Source organism: Heterodontus francisci, chromosome 28 (genome assembly GCF_036365525.1).
Source record: "Heterodontus francisci isolate sHetFra1 chromosome 28, sHetFra1.hap1, whole genome shotgun sequence".
Lineage (NCBI taxonomy): Eukaryota > Metazoa > Chordata > Chondrichthyes > Heterodontiformes > Heterodontidae > Heterodontus > Heterodontus francisci.
The window spans coordinates 62,277,419-62,301,597 of NC_090398.1; the positions used below are offsets into that span (position 1 = coordinate 62,277,419).

The following is a 24,179-nucleotide window of genomic DNA, read 5'->3' on the forward strand; positions in this document are numbered from 1 at the left end:
CCTTCCTGTCACAGTCTGTTTATCATTTCCCATATTTATACCTTTCTCTCTTGCCTTGTCTCTCCTCCTTGATTCCCCATATCGTCCCAAATTTGATCCCTTTCCCCCACTATTCAGTTTAAAACCGTCTCTACTTCCCTCGTTATGTGGCTCGCTAGAACACGGGCACCAGCACGGTTCAGGTGTAGACAGTCCCAACGGTACAGCCACCTCTTTCCCCAGTACTGGTGCCAATGCCCCACGAACCAGAACCCACTACTACCACACCAGTCTTTCAGCCGCACATTACTTTCTCTAATCTTATTTGTCCTATGCCAATTTGCACATGGCTCAGGTAATAATCCAGAGATGATTAACTTTGAGGTTCTGCTTCTTAATTTGGTGCCTAGTTCCTCATACTGACTTTGCAGAACCTCTATCCTTGTCCTGCCTATGTCTTTGGTACCGACATGGACCACGACGACTGGATACTCCCCCTCCCATTGTATGTTTCGCTCCAGCCCTGAGCAGATGTCCTGAATCCTGGCACCGGCAGGCAACACAGCCGTCTGGACTCTTGCTTTTGCTGCAGAGAACAGAGTCAATCCACCTTACTATACTGTCCCCTACTACCACTACATTCCTTTTTTCTCCCTCTTTGAGCCGCAAACACTTACTGCAGACGTGTTTGCCCTGGATCACACTGGCATCCAGGAACTCCCACATGCTGCAGCTGTGACACATCACCTGTCCTGTCATCCTTAACGTGTTTTAATTAACTACTTAAATATTTTATTCAATTATTCATTTTATTGCATATTTTATTAAACTTACCACTAGTTTGTTTACTATTTTAAACGTTAGGACTAAAATGGATCTTAATCACTTACCAGATGCGCATCAAGCAGGTCGGTTCTTCCAAACCAATCAACTACCTGCTTGCCTGTGATGTCACAGCTTACCAGATCCTCACCAAACAGCTCCTTCCACTGCACCGAAGAAAGAACCAAATCCTGTAAACTCACCCCAGCGGCTCTCTGTTTCCCTGCTCTCACTCTCCATTGTGACGTCACTCCTCGATTTTTTTTTTGTCCTGCTCTGCTCCTCTCTCTCTCGCTCTGTCTCCGAGTCTGTGCTTTTGGCGCATTTCTTCATTTGTTGTTCCGTTGTGCTCCTCTGTTTCTGGTCCAAAATCTGACTCCGGTGGGATTTGAATCCACAACCTTTGAATATCGTCTCAATCATTATTTAGAAATCCAACACGCTATCCATTGCGCCACAGAGCCTCACACATTTTTGTTAACATCACTAAGGCCTTTGATCTTGTCAGCAGAGACGGCCTCTTCAAACTGCAATGGAACACAGGCTGCCCTCCTGACCTCTTGGGCATCATCTCTTCTTTCCACGAGAACATGCACAGTTCCATCAGTTACAATGGAGCAACATCAGACGCTTTCAAGATCAGCAGTGGGGTAAAGCAGGGCTGCGCGCTGGCGCCAACTCTCTTAGGAACAGAGGAACATCGGAGTAAGCTATTCAGCCCGTCGAGCCTGCTCTGTCATTCAATTCGATCATGGCTGATCATCTACCTCAAAGCCCCTTTCCCATGCTATCCCCATATCCCTTGATGTCATGAGTATCAAGATTTCTATCAATTTCTGTCTTGAACATGCTCAATGATTGAGCTGCCACAGCCCTCTGGGGCACAGTATTCCAATGATTCACCACCGTCTGAGTGAAGAAATTCCACCCATCTCAGTTTTAAATGGCCTACTCCTTATTCTGAGACGATGTCCTTTGGTTTTAGACTCACCAACCAGGGCAAACATCCTGTCTACATCCACACTGTCACGCCCTGTAAGAATTTTGTCAGTTTCAATCAGATCACCTCTCATTCTTCGAAACTTTAAGGAATACAGGCCCAGTTTCCTCATAAGACAATCCCACCATCCCAGGGATTAGTCTGGTGACATAAAAACAAGAAATGCTGGAACCACTCAGCAGGTCTGGCAGCATCTGTGAAAAGAGAAGCAGAGTTAACGTTTCAGGTCAGTGACCCATCTTCGGAACTGACATATATTAGAAAAGTCACAGGTTATAAGCAAGTGGGGTGGGGGTGGGGCAAGAGATAACAAAGGAGAAGGTGTAGATTGGACAAGGCCACATAGCTGACCAAAAGGTCATGCAGCAAAGGCAAACAATATGTTAATGGTGTGTTGAAAGACAAAGCATTAGTACAGATTAGGTGTTAATGGACTGAATATTGAACAGCAGGAAGTACAAACCTGAAAAAAAACAGTAGGTAAGCAAACTGAACAAACTGAGATGAAATGAAATAAATGCAAAAAAAAAATTAGTCTGTTGACCCTCTGTTTCACCCCCTCTATGGCAAGTGTATCCTTCATAAGATGAGGAGACTAAACTGTACACAATACTCCAGTGCGGATTCACCAAGGCTCTAGACAATTGCAGCAAGACATCTTTACTCCTGTACTCATGACCCCTCGTGTGGGTACAACATACCATTTGCCTTCCTAATTGATTGCTGCACCTGCACAAGAGCTTTTAGTGTCTCAGGAACAAGGACACCCAGGTCCCTTTGGACATCGACACTTCCCAACCTCTCACCATTTAAGAAATAATCTGTCTTTCTGTTTATTCTACCAAAGTGAATAACTTCACACTTATTCACATTATATTCCATGTTCTTGCCCATTCACTTAGCCTCTCCAGGTCCCCTGGAAGCCTCTCTGCATCCTCCTCACAACTCACACTTCACCGAGCTTTGTGTCATCTGCAAACTTGGAAATATTACATTTAATCCCCACATCCAAATCATTTCTATAGGTTGTTAACAGCTGTGGCTCCAACACTGATCCTTGCAGTACCCCAATAGTAACAGCCTGCCATCCTGAGAAGGACCCGATATTCCTGCTCTCTGTTTTCGGTCTGTTAACCAATTCTCAATCCATATCAGTATATTATCCCCAAGCCTATGTGCTCTAATTTTGTTTACTCACCTCCTGTGTGGGACCTTACCAAAGGAAAATACAAATACCACACATCCACTGGTTCTCCTTTATCTGTTCTATAGGTAACATCCTCAAAAATCTCAACAGGTTTTTCAAACCTGTTTTCCTTTTCATAAATCTATGTTGACTCTGCCCAATCATGTCATCATTTTCGAACTGTCTAGTTATCACATCCTTTATAATTGGCATATTCTTCTCCATGCTGATATTGTACACTTTCAATTACTCAGATATAGGTGTTCACCTGCACATCAGAGCTGACGACAAGCTGTTCAACTTGGCAAGACTGTGCGCCAAGACCAAAGTGGGTAAATTCCTAGTCTGTGAGTTGCTATTTGCTGATGATGCTGTGCTGACATCCCATAATGAAGTTCAGTCACAGCAGCGTGTAGATCGGTTCTCCCTGGCCTGCAAAGAGTTTGGACTGACAATCAGCATCAGGAAGATGAAAGTTACGGGCCAGGACGTAGAGACTCCACTTTCCATCAACATCGACAACGTCACTTTGGAGGTTGTCAACAGCTTCACATACCTTCAATCAACAATCACCAGCAATCTGGCCCTTGATACTGAAATCAGCACCAGGATTGCCAAAGCTGCAGCTGTCATGTCAAAGTTGAGAAGACAAGTGTGAACCGACAGCAAACTGACCGAAAATACAAAGCTCCACGTGTACCAGGCTTGTGTTCTCAGCACCCTCCTTTATAGTAGAGAAACATCAACAACTTATACAAGCCAAAAAAAGCGGCTGAACAGCTTCCACCTCCAATGCCTCAGATGGATACTGGGCATCTCCTGGCAGGACAGAGTGCCGAATGCGGAAGTACACCAGCGTGCAGGGATCCGCAGCATGTTTGCCCTCTTGAGTCAGCGGTGACTCTGTTGACTGGGCCAAATGGATGACGGTCACATTGCCAAAAACATGCTCTATGGTCAGCTTGCTATCAGCATGAGATCAACAGGTCAGGGAAAAAAATCAAGTCCATTGGAGAGGCTTGAGTTAATTCAGGAGAGTGGGCATGGATTTATCAATGGGAGTTCATGCTTGACGAATCTAACTGCATTTGTTGATAAACTATCTGAGAATACTGATGAAGGGAATGCAGTGGATGTTGTTGAAATGGATATTACGAAAGCATTTTATAAAGTACCACATAAAAGGGTGGTTAACAAAATTGGGGTTCATGGATTAGGAGGGTCAGTGTCCATTTGGATAGTAAATTGTTTTAAAGACTGAAAACAGCGAGTCATATTAAATGGTTCTTGGTCAGACCGGAGGATAGTCGACAGTGGTGTTCCCCAAGGGTCAGTGCCGGAACCACTGCTTTTTTTTGCTGAAGGTAAGTGACTTGGATCTTGGAATACAGGGTAGAATTTCAAAATATGCCGATGACACCAAACCTGGAGGAGTGGCAAACAGTGAGGATGATATGAACTGCCTGCAACAGGACAGTGATAGGCTAGCAGAATGGGCAGACAGGTGGCAGATGGAATTTAATAGTGACAAGTGTGAGGTGATGTATTTTGGCATAAGGAATAGGGAGAGGCAATATATACTTAATGGCACAGTTATAAAGAGTGTGCTGGAATAGAGGGACTTGGGGTTCATGTGCACCGATCTTTGAAGGTGGCAAGACATATTGCGAGAGTGGTTAGCAAAGCATATGGGATCTTGGGCTTTATAAATAGAGGCATTGAGTACAAAAGCAGGGTTGTTGTGCTGAATCATTATAAAACTCTGGTTAGGCCCCAATTGGAGTGTTGCTTCCAGTTCTGCTCAGCAGACATTAGAAAGAATGTGAGGGTCCTTGAGAGGAGGCAGAGGCGATTTACCAGAATGGATCCAGGGATGGGAGATTTTAGTTACAAGGTTAGGTTGGAAAAGCTAGGATTATTCTGCCTTTCTCAAAGGAGATTGAGTGGAGAATTGATAGAGCTGTATAACACCTCTCGAGAACAGGCCATCCTGGACTGGATATTGTGTAATGAGAAAGGATTAGTTAACAATCTTGTTGTGTGGGGTCCCTTGGGGAAGTGCGCCCATAATATGATAAAATTCTTCATTAAGATGGAGAGTGAGAGAGTTGATTCCGAGACTCGGGTCCTGACTCTAAACAAAGAAAACTATGAAGATATGAGGCGGGAGTTGGCTATGATAGATTGGGGAACGTTACTTAAAGGGTTGACAGTGGATAGGCAATGGCTAGCATTTAAAGAGCGCATGGATGAATTACAACAATTGTTCATTCCTGTCTGTGCAAAAGTAAAACAGGAAGGGTGGCTCAACTGTGGCTTACAAAAGAAATTAAGGAAAGTATTAGATCCAAGGAGGAGAAATATAAAATGGCCAGAACAAGCAGCAAACCTGAAGATTGTGAGCAGTTTGGAATTTAGCAGAGGAGGACAAAAGGATTGATTAAGAAGGGGGAAATAGAGTATGAGAGTAAGCTCGCAGAGAACATAAAAACTGACTGTAAAAGCTTCTATAGATATGTGTAGAGAAAAAGATTCGTGAAGACAAATGTGGGCCCCTTACAGTCAGAAACGGGGGAATTTATAATGGGGAACAAAGAAATGGCAGACCAATTAAATACATACTTTGGATCTGTCTTCACAAAGGAGGGCACAAATTATCTCCCAGAAACGTTGGGGAACATAGGGCCTAGTGAGAAGGAGGAACTGTATGAAATCAGTATTAGTAGGGAATGTTTGGGAAATTGATGGGATTGAAGGCCGATAAATCCCCAGGGCCTGATAATCTGCATCCCAGAGTACTTAAGGAAGTGGCCCTTGAAATAGCAGATGCATTTCTGGTCTTTTTTCAAAATTCTATCGACTCTGGAACAGTTCCAATGGATTGGACGGTAGTTAATGTAACTCCACTATTTAAAAAAAGAGGCAGAAAGAAAACAGCGAATTATATACCGGTTAGCCTGACATCCGTCGTGGGGAAAATGCTGGAGTCCATTATAAAAGATGTAATAGCAGAGTGCAATAATAACTCGTCTCCACTCCTAGTATTTCTAAATCCCACACATTCACTAGAATGTGAACAATTATTTCCTGTTGTGTCTCTCTCAGATTTGGAAACTTCACTGTATTGGAGTGAGGTGACATCTACTGGCGGGAAGCAAGAACTGCAATCAAGCAGCAGAAACTCCACAGTCTGTCACGGTTAAAGAAACATTGCAATGTGAGGAAACAGCGAAGTGGTTTGATTGGGTAGATGGAGACATGATTCCACTTGTGGTGGTGTCTGAAGCAAAGGCCAGAAATACAAAATTGTCATTAATAAAAGAAATGAGGAATTCATGAAAAATGTAGCAACGTAGTGAATGGTTAGAATGTGGATAGAATAGAAAGTGAGATTGGATGGACAGAAGCAGTCTGAAAGGATGGCTGAAACAAAAGGTGAGTGCCCTGAAACGTTAACTATGTTTCTCACAGCACAGATGCTGCCAGAGCTGCTGAACATTTCCAGCACTTTCTGTTTTTATTTCAGCATTTGCAGGATGTTGCTTTGATCTGAAAAAAAATGGATGATTGGCTGGGGGGTTCCAGTGAAATTCCACAGCAGCTAATAAAGCCTGAGCTGTCAGTGGCTCGTTGGTCTAGGGGTATGATTCTCGCTTTGGGAGTATGGTTAATTAACATGCGAGAGATCCCGGGTTCAAGTCCCGGACGAGCCCTGGTCTGTTGGCATTTTTAGATTAAGGTTATCTATTGGTTTCAGCCTTGCAGAAGGTGGAATTAACTTCCATACGGAGCTGGCTTGAGGACCAGACAACTGGATTCAAAGAGCTTGTCGACAAAATTGTAATTAACTAAATGTCCAGATAGCCAAGTGGGAATATAAAGTTGTTGCTGTAATTGTGACCTGACTCCAAAAACAACAGGACTGGGTTCTGGACTGGAATGGAATGGAATTCTTCAGTGTTTCTGTTGTTTGGCTTGCATTGACTCATCGATTTTCTTGTTTTTCACTTTGTCGATGCCTATGAATAATTGTGGATCCTTCTTCAGGGTGTCTTCTTTCACCAGGTAGTTCTGACCTCTGATGATGTTGATTGTAATCAGCTTCAATTCGCTGATAGTTTTGGAAGTGAGCAGATTTCCTTTGCTTGAGTCTACAACATGGAACTCAGTCTGACATGTGGACCCATGGGAGGATTTGAATGCCACACCTGCGTTGCAGTTGCATCCATCCAATAAGAGACCGAGTAGAAGTGACAGTTCTGTCAGTCGAATATGAGACTTTTAATGGCAGGGTTGTGAGTTTGAGTGCCATTCCGTTTTTCCCTTTTGTAAGGCTTCTTGAGCAGAGAGTACAGGGAGTGTTTGAAATGAGCAAGTCTCGCTTTGATTCAGGACTCTTACCTCTCAGCAGCATCTCACTATGAAAGATTGAATTTGATCTCATTTCATTCTCAGCTCGGGGTCTGTGCGGCTCAGTGGCACTTCTGGCTGTCTCCCGCTTCACAATCCATCAGTACTGAGAAAGCAATGGGGAATATTACTCACATGTTGTGTTCCTTAATTTTTTGGAAAACTTCAATGTATGTATTTTCTTCCAAAACAAGGACACCAAGCCGCTGTTAATGTAGGGCTGAAATAGCTCAGTTGGGAGAGTGTTAGACCGGAGATCTAAAGGTCCCGGGTTTCAGCAATTTTGCTTCCTTATGCGTCCCTTGCCTTGGTTCTGATTTTCCAGTTGCACAATTTACTTTGAGATTATTTCCCAAGCACCATTGGATTGAATTTGAGAAACAACACAGAGTCATTTACAACACAGAAGGTGGTCATTTGGCCTATCACGTCCATGCTGGCTCTCCCCGGAGCAATCTAGTCAGTTCCACTCACCAGCTCGATCCCTTTCCTCCTGCAAGTTTCTTTCCTTCAAGTATCCATCCAATTTCCTTTTCAAATCATTGATTGTCTCTGCTTCCACCACACTCGTGGGCCAAGACATTGCCACACACAACATAAAAAATTCCACCTCATCAAGGATGGGAAATACTTACATCTTCTATATTTGCTTATTCTCTATTTCTATGAGAATAGACTGGCAGTCAACATGAAAGGAAACCCAAAAATCTTCGAGCAGCATGTAGATGATAAGTTGGTAGTAAGAGGTTGAGTCGGGCCTATTAGGGACAAAAAGGATAATATAAGCTTAGAGGTGCAGGGCAATGTTAATCTACTTAATGAGTACTTTACATCAGTGATCACTAAGGAAGTGGAATTTGACAAAATATCAGTTGAAGTGAAGAAAGTAGAGGCAATGGAGAGAGTGCAAATTAGGAGAGGGAGGTACTAAAAAGGCTGGCTGTGCTTAGGGAAGATAAATCACCTGGTCCGGATGGCTCACATCCCAGGTTGCGAAAGGAAATGCGGATGCAGATCACGGAAGGGCTTGCTATAATCTTCCAATCTTCCCTGGATACGGGGGAGGTGCCAGAGGATTAAACAGTGGCAAATGCGACACCCTTATTCAAGAAAGGGTGTAAGGACAGTCCGGGTAACTACAGGCTAGTTAGATTAACAGCAGCGGTGGGTAAGGTTTTAGAAAGAAAAATCAGGGTAAAAAATCAACAGTCACTTGGAGAGGTTCGAGTTAATTCAGGAGAGTGGGCATGGATTTATCAATGGGAGTTCATGCTTGACGAATCTAACTGCATTTGTTGATGAACTAACAGAGCAGCTTGATGAAGGGAATGCAGTGGATGTTGTTTGTATGGATTTTAAGGAAGCGTTTGACAAGGTACCACATAAAAGGGCGGTTAACAAAATTGAGGTTCGTGGTATAGGAGGGTCAGTGTCCAATTGGATAGAAAAGTGGTTTAAGGACAGAAAACAGCGAGTCTTATTAAATGGTTCTTTGTCAGACTGGAGGATAGTCGACAGTGGTGTTCCCCAAGGGTCAGTGCTGGAACCACTGCTTTTTTTGCTCAAGGTAAGTGACTTGGATCTTGGAATACAGAGTAGAATCTCAAAATATGCCGATGACACCAAACCTGGAGGAGCGGCAAACAGTGAAGATGATATGAACTGCCTGCAACAGGACAGTGATAGGCTAGCAGAATGGGCAGACAGGTGGCAGATGGAATTTAATAGTGACAAGTGTGAGGTGATGTATTTTGGCATAAGGAATAGGGAGAGGCAATATATACTTAATGGCACAGTTCTAAAGAGTGTTCTGGAATAGAGGGACTTGGGGTTCATGTGCATCAATCTTTGAAGGAGGCAAGTCATATTGCGAGAGTGGTTCGCAAAGCATATGGGATCTTGGGCTTTATAAATAGAGGCATTGAGTACAAAAGCAGGGAAGTTATGCTGAACCATTATAAAACTCTGGTTAGGCCCCAATTGGAGTGTGGCTTCCAGTTCTGCTCAGCAGACTTTAGAAAGAATGTGAGGGTCCTTGAGAGGACGCAGAGGCGATTTACCAGAATGGATCCAGGGATGGGGGATTTTAGTTACAAGGTTAGGTTGGAAAAGCGAAGATTATTCTGCCTTTCTCAAAGGAGATTGAGTGGAGAATTGATAGAGGTGTATAACACCTCTAGAGAACAGGCCATCCTGGACTGGGTATTGTGTAATGAGAAAGGATTAGTTAACAATCTTGTTGTGTGGGGTCCCTTGGGGAAGTGCGCCCATAATATGATAAAATTCTTCATTAAGATGGAGAGTGAGAGAGTTGATTCCGAGACTCGGGTCCTGAATCTAAACAAAGAAAACGATGAAGGTATGAGGCGGGAGTTGGCTATGATAGATTGGGGAACGTTACTTAAAGGGTTGACAGTGGATAGGCAATGGCTAGCATTTAAAGAGCGCATGGATGAATTACAACAATTGTTCATTCCTGTCTGTGCAAAAGTAAAACAGGAAGGGTGGCTCAACTGTTGCTCACAAAGGAATTAAGGAAAGTATTAGATCCAAGGAGGAGAAATATAAAATGGCCAGAACAAGCAGCAAACCTGAAGATTGTGAGCAGTTTGGAATTTAGCAGAGGAGGACAAAAGGATTGATTAAGAAGGGGGAAATAGAGTATGAGAGTAAGCTAGCAGAGAACATAAAAACTGACTGTAAAAGCTTCTATAGATATGTGTAGAGAAAAAGATTAGTGAAGACAAATGTGGGCCCCTTACAGTCAGAAACGGGGGAATTTATAATGGGGAACAAAGAAATGGCAGACCAATTAAATACATACTTTGGATCTGTCTTCACAAAGGAGGGCACAAATTATCTCCCAGAAACGTTGGGGAACATAGGGCCTAGTGAGAAAGAGGAACTGTGTGAAATCAGTATTAGTAGGGAATGTTTGGGAAATTGATGGGATTGAAGGCCGATAAATCCCCAGGGCCTGATAATCTACATCCCAGAGTACTTAAGGAAGTGGCCCTTGAAATAGCAGATGCATTTCTGGTCTTTTTTCAAAATTCTATCGACTCTGGAACAGTTCCAATGGATTGGACGGTAGTTAATGTAACTCCACTATTTAAAAAAAGAGGCAGAAAGAAAACAGCGAATTATATACCGGTTAGCCTGACATCCGTCGTGGGGAAAATGCTGGAGTCCATTATAAAAGATGTAATAGCAGAGTGCAATAATAACTCGTCTCCACTCCTAGTATTTCTAAATCCCACACATTCACTGTAATGTGAACAATTATTTCCTGTTGTGTCTCTCTCAGATTTGTAAACTTCACTGCATTGGAGTGAGGTGACATCTACTGGCGGGAAGCAAGAACTGCAATCAAGCAGCAGAAACTCCACAGTCTGTCAGGGTTTAAGAAACATTGCAATGTGAGGATACAGAGAAGTGGTTTGATTGGGTAGATGGAGACATGATTCCACTTGTGGTGGTGTCTGAAGCAAAGGCCAGAAATACAAAATTGTCATTAATAAAAGAAATGAGGAATTCATGAAAAATGTCGCAACGTAGTGAATGGTTAGAATGTGGATAGAATAGAAAGTGAGATTGAATGGACAGAAGCAGTCTGAAAGGATGGCTGAAACAAAAGGTGAGTGCCCTGAAACGTTAACTGTGTTTCTCACAGCACAGATGCTGCCAGAGCTGCTGAACATTTCCAGCACTTTCTGTTTTCATTTCAGCATTTGCAGGATGTTGCTTTGATCTGAAAACAAATGGTTGATTGGCTGGGGGGTTCCAGTGAAATTCCACAGCAGCTAATAAAGCCTGACCTGTCAGTGGCTCGTTGGTCTAGGGGTATGATTCTCGCATTGGGAGTATGGTTAATTAACATGCGAGAGATCCCGGGTTCAAGTCCCTGACGAGCGCTGGTGTGCTGGCATTTTTAGATTAAGGTTATCTATTGGTTTCAGCCTTGCAGAAGGTGGAATTGACTTCCATGCGGAGCTGGCTTGAGGACAAGACAACTGGATTCAAAGAGCTTGTCGACAAAATTGTAATTAACTAAATGGACAGATAGCCAAGTGGGAACATAATGTTGTTGCGGCAATTGTGACCTGACTCCAAAAACAACAGGACTGGGTTCTGGACTGGAATGGAATGGAATTCTTCAGTGTTTCTGTTGTTTGGCTTGCATTGACTCATCGATTTTCTTGTTTTTCACTTTGTCGATGCCTTTGAATAATTGTGGATCCTTCTTCAGGGTGTCTTCTTTCACCAGGTAGTTCTGACCTCTGATGATGTTGATTGTAATCAGCTTCAATTCGCTGATAGTTTTGGAAGTGAGCAGATTTCCTTTGCTTGAGTCGACAACATGGAACTCAGTCTGACATGTGGACCCATGGGATGATTTGAATGCCACCCCTGCGTTGCAGTTGCATCCATCCAATAAGAGACCGAGTTGAAGTGACAGTTCTGTCAGTCGATTATGAGACTTTTAATGGCAGGGTTGTGAGTTTGAGTGCCATTCTGTTTTTCCCTTTTGTAAGGCTTCATGAGCAGAGAGTACAGGGAGTGTTTGAAATGAGCAAGTCTCGCTTTGATTCAGGACGCTTACCTCTCAGCAGCATCTCACTATGAAAGATTGTATTTGATCTCATTTCATTCTCAGCTCGGGGTCTGTGCGGCTCAGTGGCACTTCTGGCTGTCTCCCGCTTCACAATCCATCAGTACTGAGAAAGCAATGGGGAATATTACTCACATGTTGTGTTCTTTAATTTTTTGGAAAACTTGAATGTATGTATTTTCTTCCTAAACAAGGACACCAAGCCACTGTTAATGTAGGGCTGAAATAGCTCAGCTGGGAGAGCGTTAGACTGAAAATTTAAAGGTCCCTGGTTCAATCCCGTGTTTCAGCAATTTCGCTTCCTTATGCGTCCATTGCCTTGGTTCTGATTTTCCGGTTGCACAATTTACTTTGAAATTATTTACCAAGCACCAGTGGATTGAATTTGAGAAACAACACAGAGTCATTTACAGCACAGAAGGTGGTCATTTGGCCTATCACGTCCATGCTGGCTCTCCCCGGAGCAATCTAGTCAGTTCCACTCACCACCTCGATCCCTTTCCTCCTGCAAGTTTCTTTCCTTCAAGTATCCATCTAATTTCCTTTTCAAATCATTGATTGTCTCTGCTTCCACCACACTCGTGGGCCAAGACATTATCACCCACAACATAAAAAATTCCACCTCATCAAGGATGGGAAATACTTACATCTTCTATATTTGCTTATTCTCTATTTCTATGAGAATAGACTGACAGTCAACATGAAAGGAAACCCAAAAATCTTCGAGCAGCATGTAAATGATAAGTGGGTAGTAAGAGGTTGAGTCGAGTATATTAGGGACAAAAAGGATAATATAAGCTTAGAGGTGCAGGGAAATGTTAATCTACTTAATGAGTACTTTGTATCAGTGATCACTAAGGAAGTGGAATTTGACAACATATCAGTCGAAGTGAAGAGAGTAGAGTCAATGGAGAGGGTACAAATTGAGAGAGGGAGGTACTAAAAAGGCTGGCTGTGCTTAGGGTAGATAAATCACCTGGTCTGGATGGCTCACATCCCAGGTTGCGAAAGGAAATGCGGATGCAGATAATGGAAGAGTTTGCCATAATCTTCCAATCTTCCCTGGATACGGGGGAGGTGCCAGAGGATTAAACAGTGGCAAATGCGACGCCCTTATTCAAGAAAGGGTGTAAGGACAGTCCGGCTAACTACAGGCTAGTTAGATTAACAGCAGCGGTGGGTAAGGTTTTAGAAAGAATAATCAGGGTAAAAAATCAACAGTCACTTGGATAGGTTCGAGTTAATTAAGGAGAGTGAGCATATATTTATAAATGGGAGTTCATGCTTGACTAATCTAACTGCATTTTTTGATGAACTAACAGAGCAGGTTGATGAAGGGAATGCAGTGGATGTTGTTTATATGGATTTTAAGGAAGCGTTTGACAAGGTACCACATAAAAAGGGGGTTTACAAAATTGAGGTTCGTGGTATAGGGGGGTCAGTGTCCAATTGGATAGAAAATTGGTTGAAGGACAGAAAACAGCGAGTCTTATGAAATAATTCTTTGTCAGACTGGAGGATAGTCGACAGTAGTGTTCCCCAAGGGTCAGTGCTAGAACCACTGCTTTTTTTGCTAAAGATAAATGACTTGGATCTTGGAATATTGAGTAGAATCTCAAAATATCCCGATGACAACAAACTTGGAGGAGTGGCAAACAGTGAGGATGATATGAACTGCCTGCAACAGGACAATGATAGGCTAGCAGAATGGGCAGACAGGTGGCAGATGGAATTTAATAGTGACAAGTGTGAGGTGATGTATTTTGGCATAAGGAATAGGGAGAGGCAATATTTACTTAATGGCACAGTTCTAAAGATTGTGCTGGAATAGAGGGACTTGGGGTTCATGTGCATCAATCTTTGAAGGTGGCAAGACATATTGCGAGAGTGGTTAGCAAAGCATATGGGATCTTGGGCTTTATAAATAGAGGCATTGAGTACAAAGCAGGGAAGTTATGCTGAACCATTCTAAAGCTCTGGTTAGGCCCCAGTTGGAGTGTTGCTTCCAGTTTTGCTTACCACACTTAAGAAAGAATGTGAGCGTCCTTGAGAGGATGCAGAGGAAATTCACCAGAATGGATCCAGGGATGGAGGATTTTAGTTACAAGGTTAGGTTGGAAAAGCTAGGGTTGTTCTACCTGCATCAAAGGAGAGTGAGGGGAGAATTGATGGATGTGTTTTCGGCTGTGACAGTTTTAAATAAGTTTGCAAGGAAACATTGTTCCCGTTAACTATTGGTACAAGGACTAGGGGACACAGATTAAAGGTTTTAGACAGGAGGTACAGGGGGAATGGGCGCAATAACTTTTTTACACTGATTGGTGATGATCTGTAACTCGCTGCCCACGAGGGCGTTGGAAATGGAGACAATCGAGGATTACAAAAGGAATTTGAATGGGCACTTGAAGGAAATAATTTTACAGGGCTATGGGGATCGAGCAGACAAGTAATAACTCGTCTCCACTCCTGGTATTTCTAAATCCCACACATTCACTATAATGTGAACAATTCTTTCCTGTTGTGTCTCTCTCAGATTTGTAAACTTCACTGTATTGGAGTGAAGTGACATCTACTGGCAAGAAACAAGAACTGCCGTGATGAGATCAGCCATGATTGTATTGAATGGCAGAGCAGGCTCGAGTGGCTGACTTGCCGACTCCGGCTCCTCGTTCTTATGTTCATCGAATCATGCAGCACAGGAGGCCATTCGACCCCATTGTGCCTCTGCTGACTCTCTAACAAAAAGATGCAATTAGTCCAACCCCCTGCCTATTTCCCCATAATCCTGGAGAATTTCACTTTGAAATATTTGTCCAATTCCTTTATGAAAGTTATAATTGAATCTGTTTCCACCACCCTGTCAGACAATTCATTCCAAATCCGAATCAGTTACTGGGTAAAAAGATCTCTCCTCACCTCCCCTTGACATTTTTGGCCGATTATTTTAAATCTGTGTACTCTGGTTACTGACCCCCAGGACAGTGGAAACAGTTTCTCCCTCTCGACCCTATGAAAATCCTTCATGATTCTGAACACCTCTATTAAATCTTCCCTGAACTCTCTCTACTCTGAGGAGAACAATCCCAGCTTCACCAGCCTGTCCAGAGAACTGACACCCCTCATCTCTGGTATCATTCTAGTAAATCTCCTGTGAACTGTCTCAGAAGCTTTGATATCCTTTCTAAAGCCTGGTGCCCAGAACTGGACACATTACTCGAGCTGAGATCGAGCCAGCGACGCCCACATCCCACGAACGAATAATAAAACACTCCCTAACCAGTCCCCAATTCTTAAGCATTTATCAACGCTCCCTGCCCAGTCCCCAAATCTTATTCATTTAGAAACGCTCCCTGCCCAGTCTCCAACTCGTATTCAATTTTACAAACTCCCTGCACAGTCCCCAGTTCTTATCCATTTACAGACGCTTCCTGACCAGTCCCCAATTCTTATCCATTTACAGACGCTCCCTGACCAGTATCCAAATTTTATTCATTTAGAGACACTCCCTGCCCAGTCCCTAATTCTTACCCATCTACAGACGCTCCCTGACCAGTACCCAAATATTATTCATTTAGAGACGCTCCCTGACCAGTACCCAAATTTTATTCATTTAGAGACGCTCCCTGCCCAGTCCCCAATTCTTATCCATTTACAGACGCTCCCTGACCAGTACCCAAATTTTATTCATTTAGAGACGCTCCCTGCCCAGTCCCCAATTCTTATCCATTTCTCGACGCCGTTTCGGGAAGCCTCACCGGGAAAAGCTTCACCACCGCCATCCGCAGGGATACAGATGGGATTGTTCCATGTTATTGTGGCCCTGAGGCCCTGCTCCAGCTGTGTGAGCCAACAAAGTCTTCTCGCACTTTGTGAATATTCCGCTCCAACTCCGAACCCGCAGCTCCAGCTGCTGACAGACCTGTCTCTACTGCGCCTGCGCGCCCCGCTCCTGTCACAGATCGGACGGATTCTAGGCCGCTGAGCATTCTGGGTACCACACCTGTCATTAATGCTATTCTTTCAGCTGAAAGGTTTTATTACGTACATTTCATGACCTGGAATCGTCGTGAGTGTTTTCTTTTGCACCTGTCAATGCCTGGGAGGATAGAGTCAGCTTCACTTTGTAGCCATGAGTTTCTGGTGTGAGAAAGTGATGTTTAACTCAGTATATTTCAGTTTTTGGTCTGTGACTGTGGGTATTATTCAGTACCTGTTTGTTTCTGCTATTGCTCTGTGAGTTTCACCACATATCTTTAAACAACTTGGATGTGAGCATCAGCTTTTGTCGAGATCTATCAGTTTCTGAGAAGTGAGAAAGGGTTTGATTCTATCCCTATCAGTTTCTGTTACATGCATGTGTCTTGAATCTGCACCTCCTCTGAGTGATGTCTTCGTCTCTGTACTTGTAGGTGAGTATGTGTTTTGCTTTGTATCTCTCAGTCTTTGAAGTGTGAGCCTGGGTTTGTACCTAATTTCCTTTGTACCTTGCAGTTGGGATATGAAAGAAAGAATTTTACACGTTACCTGCCAACTGCTGCAACGTGACTGTGGGTTTCACACTGTATCTGTCAATTTCTTGTCTGGTAATGCGAAGTTTACAGTGTACCTGTCAGTTTCTAGTCCAGGACTGATTGGTTTTACTCTGTCCCTAGCATTCGCTGGTATGTTAGTGTGGGGTTTACATTGTACCTGTCAGTTTCTTGTATGTGAGTGTTGATTTCACTCTGAAAAGTATCATAGATCATAGAATAGTTACAGAACAAAATGAAGCCATTCAGCTCATTGTACTTGTGCTGCTTCTCTGCACGAGCAACTCAGCTCATGCCACAGACTCATGTATTCCATGAAAACATGCAATTTTTTTCACTTCTGATAATTATTTTATACCATTTTGAAAACCATGGTTGAATCAGCCTCCATCACACTCTCAAACAGTGCATATCAGATCTTAACCACTCGCTGTGCAAAAGAAGTTTTTCCTCATGTTGCCTTTGGTTCTTTTGCCATTCACCTGAAATTGGTGTCCTCTGGTTACAGAGCCGTGAATAATATTCCCCATTGCTTTCTCAGCACTGATGGATTGTGAAGCAGGAGATGGCCAGAAGTCCCACTGAGCCGCACTGACCCCGAGCTGGGAATGAAATGAGATGAAGTTCAATCTTTCACAGCGAGATGCTGCAGAGAGATGAGTCCTGAATCAAAGTGAGACTTTCTCATACTTTTGCTGAATTTCATTTCAAACACTCCTTGTACTCTCTGCTAATGAAGCCTTAAAAAAGGGAAAAACAAAATGGCACTCAAACTCACCACCCTGAAATTAAAAGTTTAATGTTTGACTGACTGAACTGTCACTTCTACTCGCTCTCTTATTGGATGGATGCAACTGTATTCTTCAATGCAGGGGTGGCATTCAAATCCTCCCATGGGTCCACATGTCAGACTGAGTTCCATGTTGTAGACTCAAGCAAAGGAAATCTGTTCAGTTCCAAAACTATCAGCGAATTGAAGCTCATTACGATCATCATCATCAGAGGTCAGAACTACCTGGTGAAAGAAGACACTCTGAAGAAGGATCCACAATTATTCAAAGGCATCGACAAAGTGAAAAACAAGAAAATCGATGAGTCAATGCAAGCCAAACAACAGAAACACTGAAGAATTCGATTCCATTCCAGTCCAGAACCCAGTCCTGTTGTTTTTGGAGTCAGGTCACAATTACTGCAACAACTTTAGATTCCCACTTGGCTATCTGTACATTTAGTTAATCAAGCTCTTTGAATCCAGCTCTCTGGTCCTCAAGCAGGCTCCATATGGAAATCAATTCCGCCTTCTGCAAGGCTGAAACCAATCAATGACCTTAAACTAAAAATGCCAAAGAAGAAGGGCTTGTCCAGGATTTGAACCCAGGATCTCTCACACATTAATTAATCACTCACCCTAAGCAAGAATCAACATGCCACTGATATCAGAACTTCCTTTTAGCTCCTGTGGAATTTCACTGGCAGCCAAAGCCGATCATCCATTTTTTTTTCAGAGCAAAGCAACATCTTGCAAATTCTGAAATAAAAACAGAAAGTGTTGGAAATGTTCAGAAACTCTGGCAGCATCTGTGGAGAGAGAAACAGAGTTAACCTTTCAGGGCGTTTACCTTTTGTTTGAGCCATCCTTTCACACTGCTTCTGTCCACCTAATCTCACTTTCTATTCTGTCTAGATTCCACCCACTCACTACCGAAATACATTTATCATGAATTCCTCATATCTTTTAATAATGACAATTTTATATTTCTGGTCTTTGCTTTGGACTCCACCACAAGTGGAATCATGTCTCCATCAACCCAATCAAACCCATTCACTATTTCCTCACATTGCAATGTTTCTTTCACCCTGACAGACGATGGAATTTCTGCTGCTTGATTGCAGTTCTTGCTTCCTGCCAGTAGATGTCACCTCACTCCAGTACAGAAAAGGTTACAAATCTGAGAGCACACAAGAAGTAATTGTTCACGTGACAGTGAACAGGTCCCTCTATTCCTGCACACTCTTTCGAACTGTGCCATTAAGTATATATTGCCTCTCCCTATTCCTTCTGCTAAAATGCATCACCTCACACTAGTCACTATTAAAATCCATCTGCACCTGTCTGCCCATTCTGCTAGCCGATCACTGTCTTGTTGCAGGTGGTTCATTTCATCCTCACTGTTTGCCACTTCTCCAAGTTTGGTGTTATCGGCATATTTTGAGATTCTACTCTATATTCCAAGATCCAAGTCATTTATCTGTCGCAAGTAAAAACAGTGGTTCCAGCAGTGACCCTTGGGGAACAGCGCTGTCGACAACCTTCCAGTCTGAGAATGAACCATTTATTACGACTTGCTGTTTTCTGTCCTTAAGCTAATTTTCTATCCAATTGGACACTGACCCTCCTATTCAATGAACCTCAATGTTGTTAATCACCCTTTTATGTGTCGCTTCTTAAAATCCACATAAACAACATCCACTGCATGCCCTTCATAAACCTTCTCTGTTAGTTCATCAAAAAATGCAGTTAGATTAGTCATGCATGAACTCCCATTTATAAATCCATGCTCACTCTCCTTAATTAACTCAAACCTCTCCAAGTGACTGTTGATTTTTTCCCTGATTGTTCTTTCTAAAACCTTACCCACCACTGCTGTTAATCTAACTGGCCTGTAGTTAGCCGGACTGTGATTACACCCTTTCTTGAATAAGGGTGTCACATTTGCCACTGTTTAATCCTCTGACACCTTCCCCGTATCCAGGGAAGATTGGAAGATTATAGAAAGCCTTTCTGTTATCTGCATCCACATTTCCTTTCGCAATCTGGGATGAAAGCCATACGGACCAGGTAATTTATCTTCCTGAAGCATAACCAGCCTTTTCAGTACCTCCCTCTCTCAATTTGTACCCTCTCCATTGCCTCTACACTCTCCACTTCTACTGATATTTTGTCAAATTCCACTTCCTTGGTGATCATTGATACAAGGTACTTATTAACTAGATTAACATTGCCCTGCAGCTCTAATTATATATTACCCTCTTTGTCCCTAATGGGGACCACTTCACCGCTTACTACTTGCTTATTATTTAAAGACTGCTCAAAGATTTTTGGGTTCCCTTTCATGTTGACTGCCATTCTATTCTCGTAGAGATAGAGAATAAGCTAAATATAGAAGATATAAATATTTCCCATCCTTGGGTGAGGTGGAATTTTTTTATGCCGTGATTGGTAATGACCTGACCCACAAGTGTGGTGGAAGTAGAGACAATCAATGATTTGAAATGGAAATTGGATGGATACTTGAAGCAAAGGAACTTGCAGGAGGAAAGGGATCGAGCAGGTGAGTGGAACTGAGTAGCTGGCTCCGATAATTGCTGCAGTCACTTCGATCCCCCTTAATTTTGTACAAGGTGACAATGTTTGTATCACGCATGTTTTGAGCCCTTGTTGAGCTGGACTATGGTGGGCTCACTGTCCAGTTCCTCCATGACAGGGAAGTCTGGAATGGCACTGAGAGCTACTTCAATGACAATGTTCTCCGTTATGTAGAGTTCAAGGTAATGCTCCACTCACCTTTCCATCTGCTTGTTAGGTTCAGTGATGATCACCCCTGTCTTTGTCTTCAAAAGGTGCTGATTTAGTTACTACTGGGCCCATTGCTTTCTTAATTCCTTCATACATCCCTCGAGCATCCCCGGATTCAGCAGCAGAGTTTTAACCAGTATTGATTGGTGCAGTGCCGAGCAGTCTGCAGAGACTTGTTTCTGGCAGCTCTGAGAGCATCTAGATGTTGTTTGCTGGGGACTTGTTTGTAGTTCATGAGGGCTCTCCTCTTAGTTGCAGTAACTGACTCCATTTCAGTCCAATAAGCCTCAAACCAGTCAGCATTCCTCCCATCTCTTTTCCTATACACAGTGAGTGCAGAGTTATTGATGGTGGCGTGCAGATGATTCCACTTTGACACTGCACTGAGGCCTTGAGCATTGTTGTCTGAAAGAGCCTGATCGAAGATGTTGAGGAACTCCTGGGTCAGTGGTTCGGCAAGTGTTGATCAGAGGACGACCTTTCTTCATGGATGGATGAAGCTTCCTTGGCTGAAGCCTGACCTTGTTACACACCAGGGAGTGGTCAGTGTCACAGTCAGCGCTGTGATAGCTGTGAGTGATGAGGACACTGCTGAGGGTGGTATGTCTGTTGATGATAAGGTCTAGCTGGTGCCAGTGGCGTGATCTCGGATGTCTCCTGGACACCTTGTGGCACAGCTTGACCTGGAAGTAGCTGTTCATCACACAGAATCCATGGTGACAGCATAGCTCCAGCAACCTCTGTACATTTTCGTTCATCTTGCAAATCCCCTGGTGCTCTATGCACATTGGCAAAGCTGTGTAGTCAGTATCCAAGCTTGTGTTGAAGTCTCCTAGAAGGTACAGTCCCTCAGTGCTGGGAATTCTACTGATGGCAGTGTCAAGTGTCACATAGAATTGATCCTTGACATCTGGGGTGGCGGTGAGTGTCGGGACATAGATGCACATGAGATTAACTGGGCCCACGCTTGTTGACAAGTGAAGAGTAAGAAGTCTCTCTGAGCCCACTGTGGGTGGTTCACTCATCTCAAGCAGCGTGTTTTTTACTGTGAAACCCACACCATGCTCACGAGTTGCCTCTTGGGCTTTCCCCTGCCAGAAGAAGGTGTAGTGTTTCTCTTTGAGGGATCCACTTTGAACGAGTCTAGTTTCTTGCAGCTCAGCAATGTCCACATTGAGCCTTGTGAGTTTCTTGTCGATCACAGCTGTCTTGTGTGTGTCATCAACCTGCAGAAGGTTGTCGGTAAGGCCAGGACACATGGTCCTCACATTCCAGCTTGTGATGCGAAGGACTGGTGTCTTCTTTGTTGAGTTTGTTTTTCTTGGTGCATAGATTATCGATCCGCCTGTTGAGAGATGACTCTCCAAGCTCCAAGCACTCATTGAAGCAAGCAGGTCGTGGCAGGACAGCACCGAACTGACTGGGGGCTGCCCAGCATGGAGTGAATGGTAGCTATCCAATGAGACACTAAGAGCTCTCCCACTGTCCGAAGTAACCCCTGGCGCTCATACTCTACACGAATTCAATGAGAGCTTATGATCAGTAACTGTTTATTCCCGGGTTGTGCTAATGTTTAACCAAGAAGCTGGAGTGTCCTCTCCTGGGCACAGGCCTGGGCAAATAGTATGGAGACCCTGAGCATCAGGACCCCCTCTCAGCATTGCTAGTATTGTCCAAAGGAAAGGAAAAGCCGGTACTGTTTGTTAACAGCTCTGCTGTTGGAGTTGCTGGAAAACTGCCTGATAAGTAACAGGTAACTGCCTCCAGGACTCCACTCCGGATTTACTCTCCAGGTTTACTCCCTCAGCCTTCTTATTCATTTATTTCGAGATGCAGTACTGAAACAGGCCCTTCCAGCACACCGAGTCTGTGCCGACCATCAACCACCCATTTATACTAATCCTACATTAATCCCGTATTCCTACCACATCCCCTCAATTCCCCTACCACCTACCTACACTAGGGGCAATTTACAATGGCCAATTTACCTATCAACCTGCAAGTCTTTGGCTGTGGGTGGCAACCGGAGCACCCGGCAGAAACCCACGCAGTCACAGGGAGAACTTGTAAACTCTGCACAGGCAGTACCCAGAATCGAACGCGGGTCACTGGAGGTGTGAGGCTGCGGTGCTAACCACTGCGCCACTGTGTCTTCTCGAGACACCCATCGAGAAGTGAGACTTTTTGCCCAGAGATGGGGCTCTGTTTCTTGGCATCAGGATGGAACCACACACCAGTGGGCCTGTATGACATGCACAAGGATATCACACACTGCCCCATCCCTGGTACAGATCAGAGTCAGACACTGAGCAGATTGCAACCCACAAGGACATCACAACCTTCCCGCTCTCTGGGACAGGTCAGTGTGACACACCAAACAAACAGCACCCCACAGGGACCTCATAAATGCCACGTCCCTGTGACAGATCAAGGTCTGACACTGCAAATATTGCAACCACAGGAACATCACAAATTGCCCCATCCCTCGGACAGCTCGGGGTCTGACATTGAACATATTGCAACAACAAGGACATTACTGTATAACTCCCTCCATTCTGAAAAACAAGCATTCACCCTACTTTTTACCCTGCAGCCAATTTTGGATCCACACTGCCACTGCCCCTTTAATCCCATCTGCTTGAATTTTGTTAACAAGTCATAGAGAGATGCAAAACTGAAACAGGCCATCCGGCCCACTGAGTCTGTGCTGACCAACCACCACCCATTTATAGTAATCCTACACCATAATCCCATATTCCCTACCACATCCCCACCATTCTCTTACCTACACTAGGGACAATTTACAACAGCCAATTTACCTATTAACCTGCAGTCTTTGCTTGTGGGAGGAAACCGGAGCACCCAGCAGAAACACACACAGTCACAGGGAGAACTTGCAAACTCTGCACAGGCAGTGCCCAGAACTGAACCTGGGTTGCGAGAGCTGTGAGGTTGCAGTGCCAACCACTGTGCCATTGTGCTGCCCCAAGTCTAGTTTATGGTACCTTTTCAAACACAATTTTGATGTCCAGACACGCACCATTAACCTCACCACCCTGGTCAACTCTCTCTGAAACTTCATCAAAGAAATTAATTCATTAATTATTTCAGACACAATCTTCTGTTAACCAATCTGTACTGGCTGTCATTTATTAGCCCATGTTCTACCAAGTGACAGTTAATTTCCTCCTGGATAATTGTCTCTAAAAGTTTCCCCACCACCGACATTAGACTAATTGGTCTGTAGTTCCTGGGTTTATCTCTCTTTTTAAACAGGGCTGTAATATTCACAATCCTTGCAGACTTATCTTTTAATTCTGGAAAGTCTATTGTAGACAATCACTTTGGGCATGACTTTAACCAATTAAAGCAACAGGATACTTGATTAATAAGTCCAGAACTTTTATTGAGAGTAAAATAGTACTTAATAATTGAAAGTAAAATTATACTTAACAAACTTGGGGAATATAACTTTACAGCTCTGGGGATTGGTCGAGCTTGGTCTGAGAGTGTCACGGTCCTCTTTGTCCAGTCGAGATCCCTCATCAGGTGGAGAACTTGGTTGATGATCTGAGCCTTTGCCCCTGAGATCTTCTAGTGTTCCTGCACACTGAAACCTTACAAGCTCCCTACTTTTAACCCCTGGATGGCCATCACACCACCATGTAAAATAATAATTGGTCCTAGCTGTTGCTAGGTACATTTAATTAGTTCTTAATAATGTCTTCCACTAACAGTCACCTGTCCTCAGAATCTCAGACATGAGTACAATGGAGTGGTTTCACACTGTCTCCCAATCTGATCTGAAACAAGTTTCCTGTTCATTAAATCAAGACTCTTGAAGGTCACGATGTACCATACCATGGGTTTTATCAGGGGTCCGAGAAAGATCCATTGTTTGAATACATTTAGCTGAAACTGTCCTTTCCCACACAGACACAGAAACTCACAGTAATTAGATTGAACTACCTTGAAATGAAAACCCATTCTCTCTAAAATGTTTATTGATTCATTAATTATAACTCAATCAAGGTTCATTACTTTTACAATCATCTGTTTCAGGA

At 43.5% G+C, this 24,179-nt stretch overlaps 3 non-coding genes across 3 annotated transcripts; 2 read left to right on the forward strand and 1 right to left on the reverse strand.

Annotated features, from left to right (window-relative positions):
* Window positions 1–1,174: 1,174 nt before the first annotated feature.
* On the reverse strand, window positions 1,175–1,265 carry trnar-ucu (transfer RNA arginine (anticodon UCU)). The gene is given in 2 exon segments: window positions 1,175–1,210; window positions 1,229–1,265. It is a non-coding gene; the product is annotated as a tRNA-Arg (tRNA).
* A 5,346-nt stretch (window positions 1,266–6,611) lies between these two features.
* On the forward strand, window positions 6,612–6,700 carry trnap-ugg (transfer RNA proline (anticodon UGG)). Its single transcript is given in 2 exon segments — window positions 6,612–6,647; window positions 6,665–6,700. It is a non-coding gene; the product is annotated as a tRNA-Pro (tRNA).
* A 5,528-nt stretch (window positions 6,701–12,228) lies between these two features.
* On the forward strand, window positions 12,229–12,301 carry trnaf-gaa (transfer RNA phenylalanine (anticodon GAA)). Its single transcript has one exon. It is a non-coding gene; the product is annotated as a tRNA-Phe (tRNA).
* Window positions 12,302–24,179: the final 11,878 nt, after the last annotated feature.